We start from the raw sequence: 15798 nt of genomic DNA on the forward strand, positions 1-15798 counted from the left end.
CAGCCCATTTATAAATTTTAGAATATTTTTAAAAGATGAAGTATTTATTATTCTGCATAGATCCTTAGAGTATGATAAAACATTCTGTAGTAATAGCCAGTCCTGATAAGTTAATCTAAAAGTTGATGATAAATATTGTGCATTTAAAACTTGCTGATTTTTTTATGCAATGCTGCCAGCATATTAAATTCATATGTTCCCAGGAAGTAAAGAGCTCTCTTTGTATCTTATCCAGAAAATTCTTTGTAATGCTGAAAGGTATTAAAAATATGAATCAAAGCTTTATGTTTATATCCATATTAACAAATTTTCTGAAAACATCAAAAAGATGGTTAATTAAATTTAGTTTAGTAGGTTTTGTTGTATTATATTGTAAGTTTAAACTCAGTGAGTACCATCATTTATTATCTTTATCCTTAACTAATGAATTTTTTGATAAGTTATTTTCGTTTGATATTATGCTTGAATGCATCAATTTCCAATTAGATGTGTAGTTAGGATTTATACAGTCTATCACAGTTTTGAGTATGTGAGCTCTTATATAAAATTCAATATCTGGAAAATGTAGCCCTCCTTGATCCCATTGTCTTATATGATGTGAGAGCGCAATTCTGTTTCTTTTAGGGTACCATAGAAATCTTAAAAATATTGAAGTTATTTTCTTGAGAAAGCATTTCTCAGGTAATAACAAGACAACTTGTGTTACATACAAAATTTTGGACAGTAGTACCATTTTTATCAATTGTAATCTATACTCGTATGATATAAATATATTATTCCATTTATTCACCATATTATTGATTGCGTCAGTAACCTTTTTTATAGTTGATGTTTAATATCTCTTTTATATTTTCTCACAAAATAATCCCCAAATAATTTAAGGTGGAGACTTTACCAATAATGTCATTTCCACCTACTTGAATTCCTTATTTTGTTTAATAACAGGAATTTTTGATTTATTAAAATGAAGACTTGAGATGTTTTGAAACTTCCCTATTAATAAATCTACTTAATCTAAAACTTCTTTTGAGTTGGGTAAGGTAAGAAGCACATCATCAGCAAAGAGCATTATTTTAGAACTATATTGATCATAAATATCTATACCTTTTATCTTTGGGTTGCTGTGTATTAAAATAGCAAGTATCTCTATAGTTAGTGTAAATAATATAGGTGACATGGGACAACCTTGCTTGGTACCTCTAGTAATCTGACTTGCTTCGGAAGTAAAAGCTCCTATTTTAATATAAGCTATTTTCATAGACTTTCTTTATAAGTGTAATAAAAGAGAAGGGAAAGTCAAATAGATTCAGAATTTTAGTTAGATTATCCCAATTTAAGGAATCAATAGCCTTTTCTATGTCCAGTCCAATTATCAGAGCTTCTTGATTTTCTCTATTTAAATAGTCAATTCATGACAGTATTCTTTTAATGTTGTCATGTGTCTATTGTGTATAAATCCAGTTTGATCACTGTTGACTATTTTGGATAATGGGGCTTTAATTCTATTTACCATAATTGACTTGAATATTTTATAATCGTTATTCAGCAAAGATATTGGTCTATAAGAACTACAATGGCTAGAATCTTTATTTTCCTTTAAAATAGGGATGATTAAGGAATATCTCCATAAGGGGGGAATTACTGCATGTGTTTGAATTTCAAATAATGTTTTATGTAGTAGTGAAGTAATGGGTGTGGGAAACAGTTTATATAATTCTATTATTAAACCATCTATCCCTGAAGTCTTACAAGGTTTACTTTCTTTAATTTATCTGTAATTTCCTTATGTGTAATTGGTTTTTACAGTTCTATTTTTAATTCTTGAGGAATTTTTTAATGTTAGGAAATATAGATTCTAGATTCAAATGATCCATTATAATATTTTCACTTTTATAATATTCTGTATAATGATTTTTAAAAGCATCCAATATATCACCTATTTCCGAGACTTTCTTTCCTTTTCCCTCATGAAGGATGTTAGTAATAGTATTAGACTTAGACTGCATTTTAATTTTCATGGGTAAATTATATAAAAGCTTTGGAGAAGTAGCATAACAGTTTATTTTTAATCTTTCTATGGCTAAATTAGTTTTATGGGTTAATATTTCATTATATCTTTTGTTTAGAGCTTTTAATTTCTTTTTGTTTTCAATCAAGTTAAAATAATTTTTGAATTTGAATAATAATATTTGATTTTGCAATTCCTGTAGTTCTGATTCCCATTCTTTAATTTTATTTTTGTGCCAACTAAGGGTAATATCATACATACAGGCTTTTAGAAAGTCCTATATCATAACTATGTTTACTTCGGGTTTGTAATTAATGTCTTGAAAGAGTTGGAGTTCAGTGCTTAACCATTGCTTAAATTCTTTAATTTTTGTAATATATGACGGAATCCTGGAAGTAAATGTTAACAGTCTAAAATCTATTTGAATACTTAGGACAAGAGAATTATGATATGAGAAAGGGCACGGAATTATTGAGAAGGATAAGATTTTTGAATAAAGATCTTGGGAAACATATATTTTATCTATTCTGGTTTGGTTACCAAATCTATAATCTTGATGAGAAAATAATAAAAAATCTGTTTCTATAGAGCTATAAGTATCTGTTAAATTAAAGGACTCAGTACATTTTTTCAAAAGTTCTGGGGTAGATGATAAACATGGGGATTTCTTGTTTGAAGTTTCAGAGGTGTCAGTGATACAATTAAAATCTCCCCCTATTATTCTGTTACCTTTAGAAATTTTTATAATGCGGTCTAAGAGTTTCTTAACTGTTTCCACCCCAATACCAGGAAACCAATATGTTTACTAATGTCCACATTCTGTTATTAAATTTCAATATAACAATAGCTATAACCCATCATTATCTACATGTTTGTATATAATTTCAGGTCTTAGACAATTCTTTTTCCATAAGCCACCCCCCTGGTCTTTGATTTATAAGAGGAATAGGTTAGAATTATATAATCACTAGGGTTCCAAACAAAGTTATCATTCATTTTAAAATGTGTTTCTTGTAAAAAGGATTACTTGGGCTCTATTTAATTTAAGTTATTTTAATACATTAGATCTCTTATTTTAATTATTTAAGCCATTAGTATTCAAAGATAGCAAAGTTAAGTCCATGTCAGATTACTTTAAAACAAAGGTTTATTGTTATTATGTTTAATATATTAGTCTCCTTATCTAGTTTTAATTCTATAATAATTTGAAAAGTACCAACTATCTTAGTCAAAAATGTTTCTTTCAAGAATAAAAATAGAAAAAAAGCTTAAGTCAGGCTTATTGAAAGTAAAACATGATTTAAATAATAAGTTTTTACTGATATTCAACTGATGTAGTCTTTAATCCCTACTAGACATGGAATGAAAATCATTCCTAGCCCAGCAGATAAAGATAAATCTGTTAGGCTAACCTTCCTAACTTTCCCATTTCTTCTGAGCTCCATAAGAAATCAGTAATTATTAAAGGAGACTAATTTGTGAATAATATGACGTGTATTATTTTATTATCCATCTTATCAGGATGTGAAATTTCCTACATTAAAGTAGTTTGTGTCAATAATAAACTGTTATATCAAATTAATTAATGGTATACAAATAGCTACTCTATTATATAACTCATATACAAAGAAAAAAAGATTAGATCTTGATTTTTTTCTGGTTCAAAAAAATTGTGAAAATAAACATTTAACTTATAACTATTTTCTAATAATATTGTACATTTATTTTCATAAGTTAACCTATATACTCAAAGATATTTTTGTTTGATGGACATTTAACTTAGTGGTAAGTCTTCAACCATTATGAACAAAAGCAACACAACATGTGTTTCTGAACTGGATTAACTATTAAACAAATTTGGTAAAGCATTTAATGCTTCTCATCTCTTTACATATTAAATATATACAGTATAAGAGTTTCCCATAAGAAAGTGTAAGTACATTCTTATATTAACTTATATTAGTAAGGATCCAATAACCTTATTAATGTGAATCAAAATATATCAGAAGTAGTATAGGTATGACTGCTTCCTCAGTGTTTTCTTTTCATATTACTGAAATTATTAAATTACTATAATAATCTTTGTTCAATCATTGAATTGAACATTGAACATCTTGGCTGACATGTTCAGTGCAAATACCCCCCCCCCCGCCCTCACCACCTACAGGGCCTATTACCATTCCAGGGGATTGTGTAAGTCCAATTATTACTGATACGTTGGTTAACAAGGCTCTATCTAAAGCTAAAAACACTGCCTCCATGGGACCAGATGGTGTCCCAGGCTGTATCATACATGAGCTCCAAAAGGAATTAACCCCGCATCTTAATACCCTGTTCAGTCTCAGCCTCTCCACAGGATATGTGCCCATAGAATGGCACACGGCAATGGTGGTCCCGCTACACAAGGGTGGGGCCACAACTGACCCTGGGAACTACCGACCAATAAGCCTGACTAGTCTGATCTGTAAGGCTATGGAGTGAATCATTATGGAACTCATAAATGGAGAGATTGGGAACCTCCAGTTGCTGGACCCCACACAGTTCGGCTTCAAGGGCAGATCATGCCTCCTGAACCTGGCGGATTTCTTTGAGACAGTTACTCAGGCTATAGATAAGGGAAAGGAGGTACACACAGCTTACCTTGACCTTGCTAAAGCATTTGACACCATTCCCCATTCAGGTATTATTGATAAGCTCACCAGCCTGGGCATAAACCCTTAGGTCACAAGATGGATCGCAAACTGGCTCTCAGACAGATCCCATAAAGTAAGAGTAGTGGGATCTATGTCCGAATCCAGACCAGTAATGAGTGGTGTGCCTCAGGGCTCTGTCCTGGGGACCCTCCTGTTTGGCATATACTTCTCAGAAGTACAGGCAAGCACGGAAGGGCTGTGGCTGACTAAGTTTGCAGACGACTGCAAACTAGGTGCTATAATAGAGTCTCCGGCTGGCATGGAGATCCTCCAGAAGGGTCTAAATGAGACTGATGCATGGTGTCAAAGCCATGGTCTCAAGCTAAATGCAAAAAAATGCGTAGTAATCCCCTTTGGAAAAAACAGAGTACGCGCAAACTACAACATAGGAGGTAATCCCCTAAAATCTGAAGGAGAAATAAGGGATCTAGGGACCCAAGTAGATAGTCAGCTTTCCTTTGATAACCACATTGCCAAAGTAGTTAGAAAATCCTTCTATGTGACCCATCTGATCACAAAAGAGTTTGCATCAAGATCTAAGGATGTAATGGTGCCCCTCTACTCTTCCCTCATCAGACCCATTATTGAGTACAATGCACCAATTGGAATGTACCTGGCTAGACATCTCCAGCAGCTGGAGAGACCACAGAGGTACCTAACCAAGAGGATTACTGGCCTCAAACAGTTGCCCTATGCAGCACGATTGAAAAAGCTAAGACTGTTCTCTGTTGCATACCGCTTTCTCAGAGGTGATCTCTGTCTAACGTACAGAGCCATGTCCAACCCAGAATTGTTGAACATGCTCCATCTTAGCAAAACCAAATCTACTCGAGCTACACACGCTAGGGATATAAACCTCAACACAACAATGAATAGAACACGCTGGAGGGATAGATTCCCTTTGCAGAGACTTCCCTTACTATGGAACAGGGTCCCGATTTACATAAGACAGAGGCCCTCACTATCACTCTTCAAGAGGAACCTTGATGAGTGGATGGGTAACAGAAAGTTCACATCGGGGATCACACCAACAGCACAACTAGATAGGGGCCAAGGGTACTAGCTGCTAGTACAAGGGTCTAAGGAACTACTAAAGGGGCGGTGAATACCACACAACGTGGCTGGGCTAATATATGTCTTCGGGCAGATAGCCCAGTACCAACCTATGCACCTATATGATAAACAAAGAAATCCTGTGCAACTGCAAATATGCATGTTATTATTAGTGCGTATGTGTATATAGGCATATGTGAGCCTAGTTTATATGACTGTCACATGCAACAAACTACTTAAATTATTTACATAAATAACTCTTAAATCTACACAATATAACTTAACTTTCCACATCAATTTTTCACAATTTTCAAACAGTAGCATAGGAGGCTGATAAGCCAAGACGTTGCTGAAAGATGACACCCCACAGATGTCAAATTTCGGTTAAAAAAGGTTTCATCATACATTAGTAGTCAATGTTGTTTAGTAGTGTAGGACTATTGATATTTGAAATGTGTCATTACCATGGGATACTCAATAAAACATATATAACATAGTCAGTTACATCTAAGTCTACATTTGAAAAATCTCTGTCTGTTATGAGTTATAACCAGTGGTGTACCTTAAACACTGCGTAATAGATATATATATTCATTAGAAATTGAGTGATTTAAATATGAAAACTATTTGTCAGTTGTTTAGAGTATCAAATGTCAATCTTTTCATTAAGTGTATTAGCATATTTCCTAGATTATCCTCTACTAAGTAAAGGAAGTCATGTCATGTGTAAGAAGTTAAAACATTTTGGGTTCTATATATCCATTTAATGTTAGCTTGAGTAAACACACTATCTGGATAATCACAAATTACTGTCTGTACCACTCCAATGTATAAATAAATACAGTACAAATATATAGAAACCATATTATCCACTCAAAGATCTATGCAAACATAAAAGACTTGAATATGAACAGTTTATTCAGTACTATAAGAGGCAGAACTTATAAGATGTATAGATCCTACAAGAAAATAATGTACTTCCTTATCTTATATCGACTGTGTATGGTTAATTAAATAAAGTAAAATTTACAAGTATTACAACATGATTTTATAAACATTTTATATTAGGGCACTTCATAGTGGTACCTGGATGTCTGAAAACCTTCGCAAACATGTTTTAGCTGAATTCCCCAGTTCCCCTAAGAAAATGTAACAGCCAATCATTGGCTTAGTTACTTGTAACTATAGCAACCCTAAACAGAATCAAAACTCAGGGACAAGTTAACTAAAAAAAATTAGGTCAGCTTGTAAGCGTTTTCAAGCACTAAAAAGCTTCACTTCTAAACAGTCTTGGGAATTTTGTTTTCCTGCTTTCTCATTTCCAAACTAAACACAATCAACCATCCCAACTGCAATCATCCCCAGATACTAATTACTACTCCAGAGTTTTCAAGCACATATAAAAAAAAATAAAAACATCTCTCCAGGACTCAGATTTACTCAAACACAAATCACCAATCTTCAACAATGAATCATTGACAACTCAGACACAACAGTACCATTCAGGGAGAGAATCAATTGCTGATCTGGCAAAGCCACAGTACCTGCCATCGTCTACAAGCATTGCAATTTCTTCTCCTCAACACAAAGATATAGTCTTGCTTTATGTACAACTGCCCACCAACAAAAGCACAAATCTTGCTTTATACCTAGCCAAGGCTTAAATCTATCTCAAAATCGCTATATAAACTCACCATAAATCCTATCTTCTCCAGTCAAAGCAAAGCGCTGCAACTCATTCAACTCCTCAAGAAAAGGCAACCGAAAAAACAAAGTGCAGTCTTCATAGATTAATTTAAATGGCTCTAAGCAACGCCTGGGTCAAGTGTGAGTGATTGCGTTAACATACGCAGGACATGTTTAAGCCATGGCAGGACTTTCACTCAGAGTGTTTTTAACATCTTGGTGTGGTAACTTTTTGTTGGATGACTTGTGTATTTATGTTGTAAATTAACTGTATGTGTTGGAAACTGGCATGTATGAGACTGAGGGTGTGGGAGCAGCTCATCTGCAGATAGTAATTTTGAATTATTTATAAAGTACTAGGAAAGTGCATTACATCACTGAAAATGGCAAGCTGAATCCATACAGTCTGTGGCAGGATACATACTTCATATGTATAAAACTGAAGCATTTCTTACTATGCTGAATTATCAGTATTTAGAAGCAAGCTGCACAGGTTCAAGTCTGACTTCAACATGATACTAAAAGTAAGGTCTCAATGTATGGCAGGATAAAGGGGCTGTTACTCTGTTTTCATAGTATCAGCAATAAAGGAGCCAGTCTGTTCCTGGAGTATTGTTAGACTTTTTAAAATGTGATAAAAGAAACCAGCATAACTAATGCATACTATTTCCATCATACCAATTTATTATTTTAAATGTAAAGAAGATGCTTTTTTAAAAGATGTGCAGTTACATGCAAAGTCAGAAAACATGAAGCAAAGCGAAAAAATAAAAGGGACAATAAATTTACTTATCTAAGTCCTACATAGACTGTTACATTCAGTAATTAATTTTAAATATTTGTACTGAGTACATCAACATACTGAAGTGTACATTGTAGGAAATAACCTACTAAAATAGAACATAGTATATTATCAAGAATCAAGCATATTTAGAAAAAAAGTTACTGAACATCAGCATAAAAGCAGGATTCTGAGTATTAAACTGCCTTTGCTTTATGTCAAAAGAAGGCAGTAAGTCTATACCATCTGTCCTTAAATGTCATTAAACGTTCTATGCCCTCTTCATCCCTGTCTTCCACCTCATCCCTTCTCCACCTGCCCCATGACTTCAAGAGCATCTCTGTACATTCCATCATCACAATCTATTCCAGTAATTAATTCCATGGGCCCATAACCTTCTTTGTGAAGAACTACTGCTGTAAATCCAGGGGAAGCTGATTCCTACAATCTGCTAAATGCCTTCCAATGCCTTTGTGCATCCTTCCTGTTTGAAATAGTCCCCTCACATCTTCCTCACATGGATCCTTGCACCCATTTTATGTTATCCGTATCTCCTTTGGTCTTTGATGAGAAAACCTGTACCTTCTCTAGTGTCTGCTCATATTGTTTTCCCTCCATCTCACACAATATTCTAGAGGATTTCCTCTGAACATCTCAAAGCAGCCTAATATCCCTCTCCTTAAATGACCTCCAAAAGTGTACACAGTACTTAAAATGTAACCTGACCAGGACATGGTAGAGACTGAGCATTGCCTCCTTACATCATCAGTTTATCTTCCTAGAAATAAACACCGATATTCCTCTGGCTGCTGCCACTGACCTATCAGTTGCCTCCTGGTGGCACAATCCAAGTAAGGTCAACCTTTTCCTATAGTATTGTCATAAGCTCCACCCCACCAAACTGATACTTCTCAGCAGGTTTTCTGTAGCACAGCTACAGTATTTTGCATTTTTCTGCAATGAACCTTAATGCCACCTTTCAGTCACTTGGTCAACCTTTCCAAATCACTGCTCAGACTCTTCCCTTATCCTGCCCTGCTGCACCCAAATTTGAATCTTGAGCAAATAAGCTAAATGTGCTCTAAATGCCCTCAGATATGTCTGAATCAAACACACTGAGGAGTGCTGAAGCCACAGCTGACCCATTCATATTACTGACATTATTCAACTGTGCCCTACTATTCAACCATACAGTAAAACAAATCTTGATTATATCTCCAGCCATTCTTCTTTTCCTATGAGCTGCATGAGGGGACTAGATTAAAGATCATAACAACTAGTACTCTCTTGCAAATTCTCTAGTCAGTCAGTCAGTCATAAAACTGAATTGTTTAACTAACAGCTTAATTTCTCTATGAACTCATCTTGGATGTAGTCCTGGAGATTTATAAGCTCTAGGAAACCACTTGGTCTTTCTTTCAGGATTCTGTCACTGACCTACACTGGTACTACTGCAGGCCAAATAGTAACAGGCCAGTAGCGTCTGGGATTCTTTCTCCTATTCTCCACAACCTCTCACCCCTATCCCAGGGTACTACACTTGTTGTTTTTCAGTCTTTGGACATTTTGCAGTAGCCATTGATGCCCTGGAAGTAGTCATCAGTGGATATGTTTATACCTCTTTTAGGGAAGCAAGATCCTTAGCAATCTCCTCCAATTCTATCCCAAAGTCTTGATGAAATAAATAATATTTATCCCAAGTATAAAAGAAAATCATGGGCATGATGCCATTAATGAAACACAAATGACCAGCCAGAGAAGATTCCTTTCAGGATTTGAATTAAATTCCACCAAACTTAAAAACTAACAAAGGAGGAATGAGGTCTAATTTGATTTCCTCACTGAGATGGCAAAGGTCAACCAAGCCTTTAAAATCAGATTCTTGGACTGTTGGGCTTCCACACTGCAGGATGCATCATGGAGCCATCCATCTGGTTCAACTCTACCACTGCTGTCACCACTGTATCACTATTTGCTGAATACTTGTGGCTGGGTATAGGACAGAAGGCATAGTCCAAATATAGCTTACAATTATTTTCCCAATGTGTTTTACTGCAATGAATGTTTAGCTGGATGAATGTGTGAAAATGATCAAAGATGTCCTCAAGATCCAGGGAATAATACGAAAAGAAAATGTTCAGAACAATCTCTGTAAATTTACAAATATAAGGAAATTACTGGGGATCACACAGGGTTAAAATGGGGCATCAGATATTTATTCTTTCTGAAACTCTGGAATATGAACTGCACTTGACATACAGCTTCAGAGATTTCTCACACAGATCTTGAATGAAAACCTCAGGCATCCTACCCATTTGAAACAGTAATGGAACAAATGACAGCAAAGTGATAAAGCAGGTTTACCATGGCAGAATGACTGAGGACAGGATATATCAAGTTGGCTGGAAGAAAGGCACTGCATTCCATTAGTGTACAGACACTAAAGCAGCAGGTAGTTAAACACAGAAGGCAAGAATACTTGCACACTAGATTTGCTGACAGCAAATCCCTTTTGCTTCAAATGACATCACCAGGCATGATGCTTCAAAGGAATGAGGTCAAAAGGTCTTACAGAAGCAGCATACAAGTGAAACTGCACATATATGACAACATACAGTATGTTGGAATGATGCCAGGACTTTTCTAACTGCTGATGTCACTTTTATTGCAGAATCAGACAAGCACTGGTGCAGAAAATTACCAATCTAACTGTTATCAAAGGTAAAGGTCAGGCATAACAACCAATGACTACTGTACTCAGCACAAGAGCTAACGCTGTCCAAGAACACCTGTAAAGTATGTCACCGGCCAAGTCAGCTAATTAGCCAAAGATCTCAGTTCACCCCTTAAAAGGGGCATTTGACCCAGTGGGTTTACCTACTTAATAAATAAACAAATAAATATAAAAAGTATTGATCACACAGCTGTAATTATACTAATGACAGATTAATGTAGAGGAGAGCGCCTCAGTTCAAGGGTGTTCAATCAGCAACATGGTGGGTACAGGTAAGTAGTTTGTGGAAGAATTCTGCACTGTGTAAGCTTTAAGGGGAATACTTGGAATTAAGCCACTACCTGAATTGTCTACTCCATTTCTCCTGGAGCACATAATGTAATATAATGGGAAACGGCCACTCAGTGCAACATCAATTGCATGCCAGGCAGGAATCAATTAATAACATCATCCCTAATAAGTAATAAAGTGAATTAAAAGCAACAATAAATGCCAAAGTAGCCTCTAAAATGTTGGAAAACAAGGGTATCGATACCATCTCATTAGAAGGCTTTGTTTCATGGACTCCTTGTTATGATTCCTTAAACCTTGCCTGTGACATTACTAGGACCTGCTAGAGAGACAGATATGCATCCCAGTGACTACCCATTCTGTGGAACAGACTCCCCATCCATGTGAAGCAGAATTCCAGACTCCCCATCCATGTGAAGCAGAATTCCTCCCTAACCCAATTCAATTGTAACTTGGACAACTGGATGGGGAACAGGAAATTCATCCCTGGTTTGGCACTTCTGTCTTTAATGGACACACAGTCTGTAAATGTTTCATCTCCAAAGCCTCTGCTAACACTTATCAGGGGTATCAGAACTGTTATCGAATTGTGATGCATTGCTTAGATTAAAAAGGCCCTTGTAGTCATTAGCTTAGTACTCACCTATAAGCCTACGGACCAGTGAAGGAAACATATGCTTCAAACATTGCAAACATTTTTCTTCATGTTCAAATGACAGTTTTCCACATACAGAAAAGGATACAAGTCAGGCAAGCTGAAGCAAGCACTAGTATAAACCACAAATGCTATTACACCACCCATTGGGTCCAGGGAAGGCATACAGACCTACAGACATGGAAACGCTCTCGATAGGTAGCTGAGTATGAGATAAAAGATCTTGTTTTACAGAGACAAAGTAGTTGAGAGAAGGGGCAGGGACTATAAGTTTGTGGATCATATTTTGTACCAGATGGCAGTATACGTGTATTGTGAGTCTGTGTGTGACATTTGTAAACATTACAGCACCATGTAAAAGTAAAACTGGGTCAACATTCCAAGTCACAGACTTTACTGCCCAGACATGGAAAGTCAAATGCCTTTCATTTTCAATGTAAAACAGCTCAATAGAGGTACAGACTACATATGTCATAAAACTACAGTACATGGACTGGATAACGCCAGTGGAAAAAAAAGATCTGATGCCATGGTGTGTTGCTAAGGATGAGCAGGGAATTACTTAACCCCCCCCCCCCCTTTGGAGACATTTAATGAGCAAAAACTTTATGACAAAACTTTAGTCACTGTACCAGCTATGATGCTGTACAAATAAAACAGATATGTACCTTATACTTTAAATGTAAAATGTGCAGCACTTTTCTGAAGTGTGTAATAGGACAGGTGGAGAACACAGTCAATCCAAATGCAGATGTCCATTTTATAATTAGAAATCTGTAAAGACTGTAGCAGTAGCCTTTAAACGTCATAGCACAGGGTCAGAAAATGGATTGTTTTCTTATTTGTTTTTGTTTTTTAGAACAAAAGGCTCTCAAGTACCTACTGTCAAACACTTACTAATAATGAAAATTTATATAGGTTTAGTTATTTTATTTAAGAGTGTATGCAATCTTAATCAGATCAAAGCTAATTGGGAAAGATAGCAAATCTAGGAGGAGCAAAGCTAAACTTTGAAGACTATAATCAAAGTGCTTTGTCTGAATCACCAGTTAGGCTGTGTACCCAGCTGACCCATTGGTATATAGTTTCCCTGTATTTTTTAGCAATATCTCTCCCCCTTATAAGACTGTTTTACCACTGCACCTGATAGATTTTCCTCTAATATCTAGCATGTACTATGTTTTGCTAATGATTTGGTATAGTTTGTCTTTTGTCACTTTGACTTTGTCAGTTTGAAGGAGATTGGAGACTGTAAAGTGGTGGCCGGAGAAAGTGTAGTTAGGCAGCATAAGATGGTGGTTTGTAGGATGACGTTGGTGATCAAGAAGAGGAGGAGGAGTGTGAGGGCAGCACCAAGGATCAAATGGTGGAAATTGAAAAAGAGTAATTGTGAGGTGAAGTTCAGGGATGAGTTAAAACAGGTACTGGGTGGCAATGAAGAGTTACCAAATAGCTGGGTAGCTACAGCAGAGCTAGTAAGGGAGACTGCTAGGAAGGTGCTTGGTATCACATCGGGACAGAGGAAGGACAACAAGGAGACATGGTGATGGAATGAAGAAGTACAGAAGAGTATACAGGCAAAGAGGTTGGCAAAGAAGAAGTGGGATTGTCAGAGAGATGAAGAAAGTAGACAGGAGTATAAGGAGATGAGGTGCATGGCAAAGAGAGAGGTGGCGAAGGCTAAGGATAAGGCATATAGAGAGTTGTATGAAAGGTTGGACACTAAGGAGGGAGAAAAGGACCTGTACCAATTGGCTAGACAGAGGGACTGAGCTAGGAAAGATGTGCAGCAGGTAAGGGTGATAAAGGATAATGAGGGAAACATACAAGCGAGGAGAGTGTGTTGAGGAGATGGAAAGAGTACTTTGATGGGTTGATGAATGAAGAGAATGAGAGGGAGAGAAGGTTGGATGATATAGGGATAGTGAATCATGAAGTACAATGGATTAGCAAGGAGGAAGTAAGGAGAGCTATGAAGAGAATGAAGAATGGAAAGGCTGTTGGCCCAGATGACATAACTGTGGAAGCATGGAGGTGTTTAGGTGAAATGGCAGTGGAGTTATTAACCAGATTGTTTCATGAAATCTTGGAAAGTGAGAGGATGCCTGAGGAATGGAGAAAAGGTGTTTTGGTACCGATTTTTAGGAATAAGGGTGATGTACAGAGCTGCAGTAACTACAGAGGGATTAAATTGATCAGTCACAGCATGAAGTTATGGGAAAGAGTAGTGGAAGCTAGATTAAGAAGAGATGTGATGATTAGTGAACAGCAGTATGGTTTCATGCCAGGAAAGAGCACTACAGATGCAATGTTTGCTCTGAGAGTGTTGATGGAGAAGTACAGAGAATGTCAGAAGGAGTTGCATTGTGTTTTTGTAGACTTGGAGAAAGCATATGACAGGGTGCCCAGAGAGGAGTTGTGGTATTGTATGAGGAAGTCAGGAGTGTCAGAGAAGTATCTAAGAGTGGTACAGGATACGTACGAGGGTAGTGTGACAGTGGTGAGGTCTGCGGTGGGAGTGATGGATGCGTTTAAGGTGGAGGTGGGGTTACATCAAGGATCAGCTCTGAGACCTTTCTTACTTGCAATGGTGATGGACAGGTTGATAGACGAGATCAGACAGGAGTCCCCATGGACTATGATGTTTGCAGATGACATTGTGATCTGTAGTGAGAGTAGGGAACAGGTGGAGGAGACCCTGGAGAGATGGAGATATGCTCTAGAGAGAAGAGGAATGAAGGTCACCAGGACTAAGACAGAATATATGTGTGTGAATGAGAGGGAGGATAGAGGAATGGTGAGGATGCAAGGAGTAGAGGTGGTGAAGGTGGATGAGTTTAAATACTTGGGGTCAATAGTTCAGAGTAACGGTGAGTGCGGAAGAGAAGTGAAGAAGAGAGTACAGGCAGGATGGAGTGGGTGGAGAAGAGTGTCAGGAGTGATTTGTGACAGACGAATACCTGTAAGAGTGAAAGGGAAGGTCTACAAGAGGGTAGTGAGACCAGCTATGTTATATGGGTTGGAGACAGTGGCATTGACAAAAAGGCAGTAGTTTGAGCTGGATGTGGCAGAGTTAAAGATGTTAAGATTTGCACTGGGTGTGACAAGGGTGGACAGGATTAGGAATAAGTATATTAGAGGGTCAGCCCAGGTTGGAAGGTTTGGAGACAAAGCCAGAGAGGCAAGATTACGTTGGTTTGGACATGTGCTGAGAAGGGATGTGGAGTATATTGGGAAAAAGATGCTAAGGATGAATCTACCTGGTAACAGGAAAAGAGGAAGGCCTAAGATAAGGTTTATGGATGTGGTGAGAGAGGACATGCAGGTGGTTGGTGTGACAGAGCAAGATGCAGAAGACAGGAAGAAATGGAAACAGGTGATCCACTGTGGCGATCCCTAACGGTAACAGCAGAAAGAAGATGATGATGATGTCTGCTAATTGTCCAGTGTACTTTCTGCTCGATCTGAACTATGATCAAATTCCATCTCAGTTTGTGACTGCCTAGTACCTATTAATGGTCACATTTGTCTATATCAAGATGCAGTGTGGTGACATTTTCATTTGTATTCACATTACCTCTGGTTTAAGTTGTGGCTGAAAAGAGTCCTTGGACTAACCCACTTACCTAGTTATTAAATAAATAAAATATATGATTTAAAAATAGGAGCTTTTACGAGCATTAGTTAAGTTGAACTGAAAATATATTACACATTTTCCTGGAAACTTCTAAAGATATTATGAGCTATAACCAGTTGTCTGCTCACAATGTCTCATTAAATCTTAGCAATGACATAAGCATCCTGGTGTATGTTACACTTATAAACAAAAGACTAGCTATACATAGCTATACATATATATATATATATATATATATATATATATATATATATATATAT

The 15798-nt window shown here is 36.7% G+C and overlaps 1 protein-coding gene across 3 annotated transcripts in view; it reads right to left on the bottom strand.

The window, feature by feature from the left end:
* SYNE1 (spectrin repeat containing nuclear envelope protein 1) overlaps window positions 1–15798 on the bottom strand; it is a 2173401-nt gene that overhangs the window by 765511 nt on the left and 1392092 nt on the right. The window lies entirely within an intron of this gene.

The sequence above is a fragment of the Protopterus annectens genome, chromosome 1.part0 (genome assembly GCF_019279795.1).
Source record: "Protopterus annectens isolate FY-2018-M chromosome 1.part0, PAN1.0, whole genome shotgun sequence".
In the NCBI taxonomy this organism is placed as follows: domain Eukaryota; kingdom Metazoa; phylum Chordata; order Ceratodontiformes; family Protopteridae; genus Protopterus; species Protopterus annectens.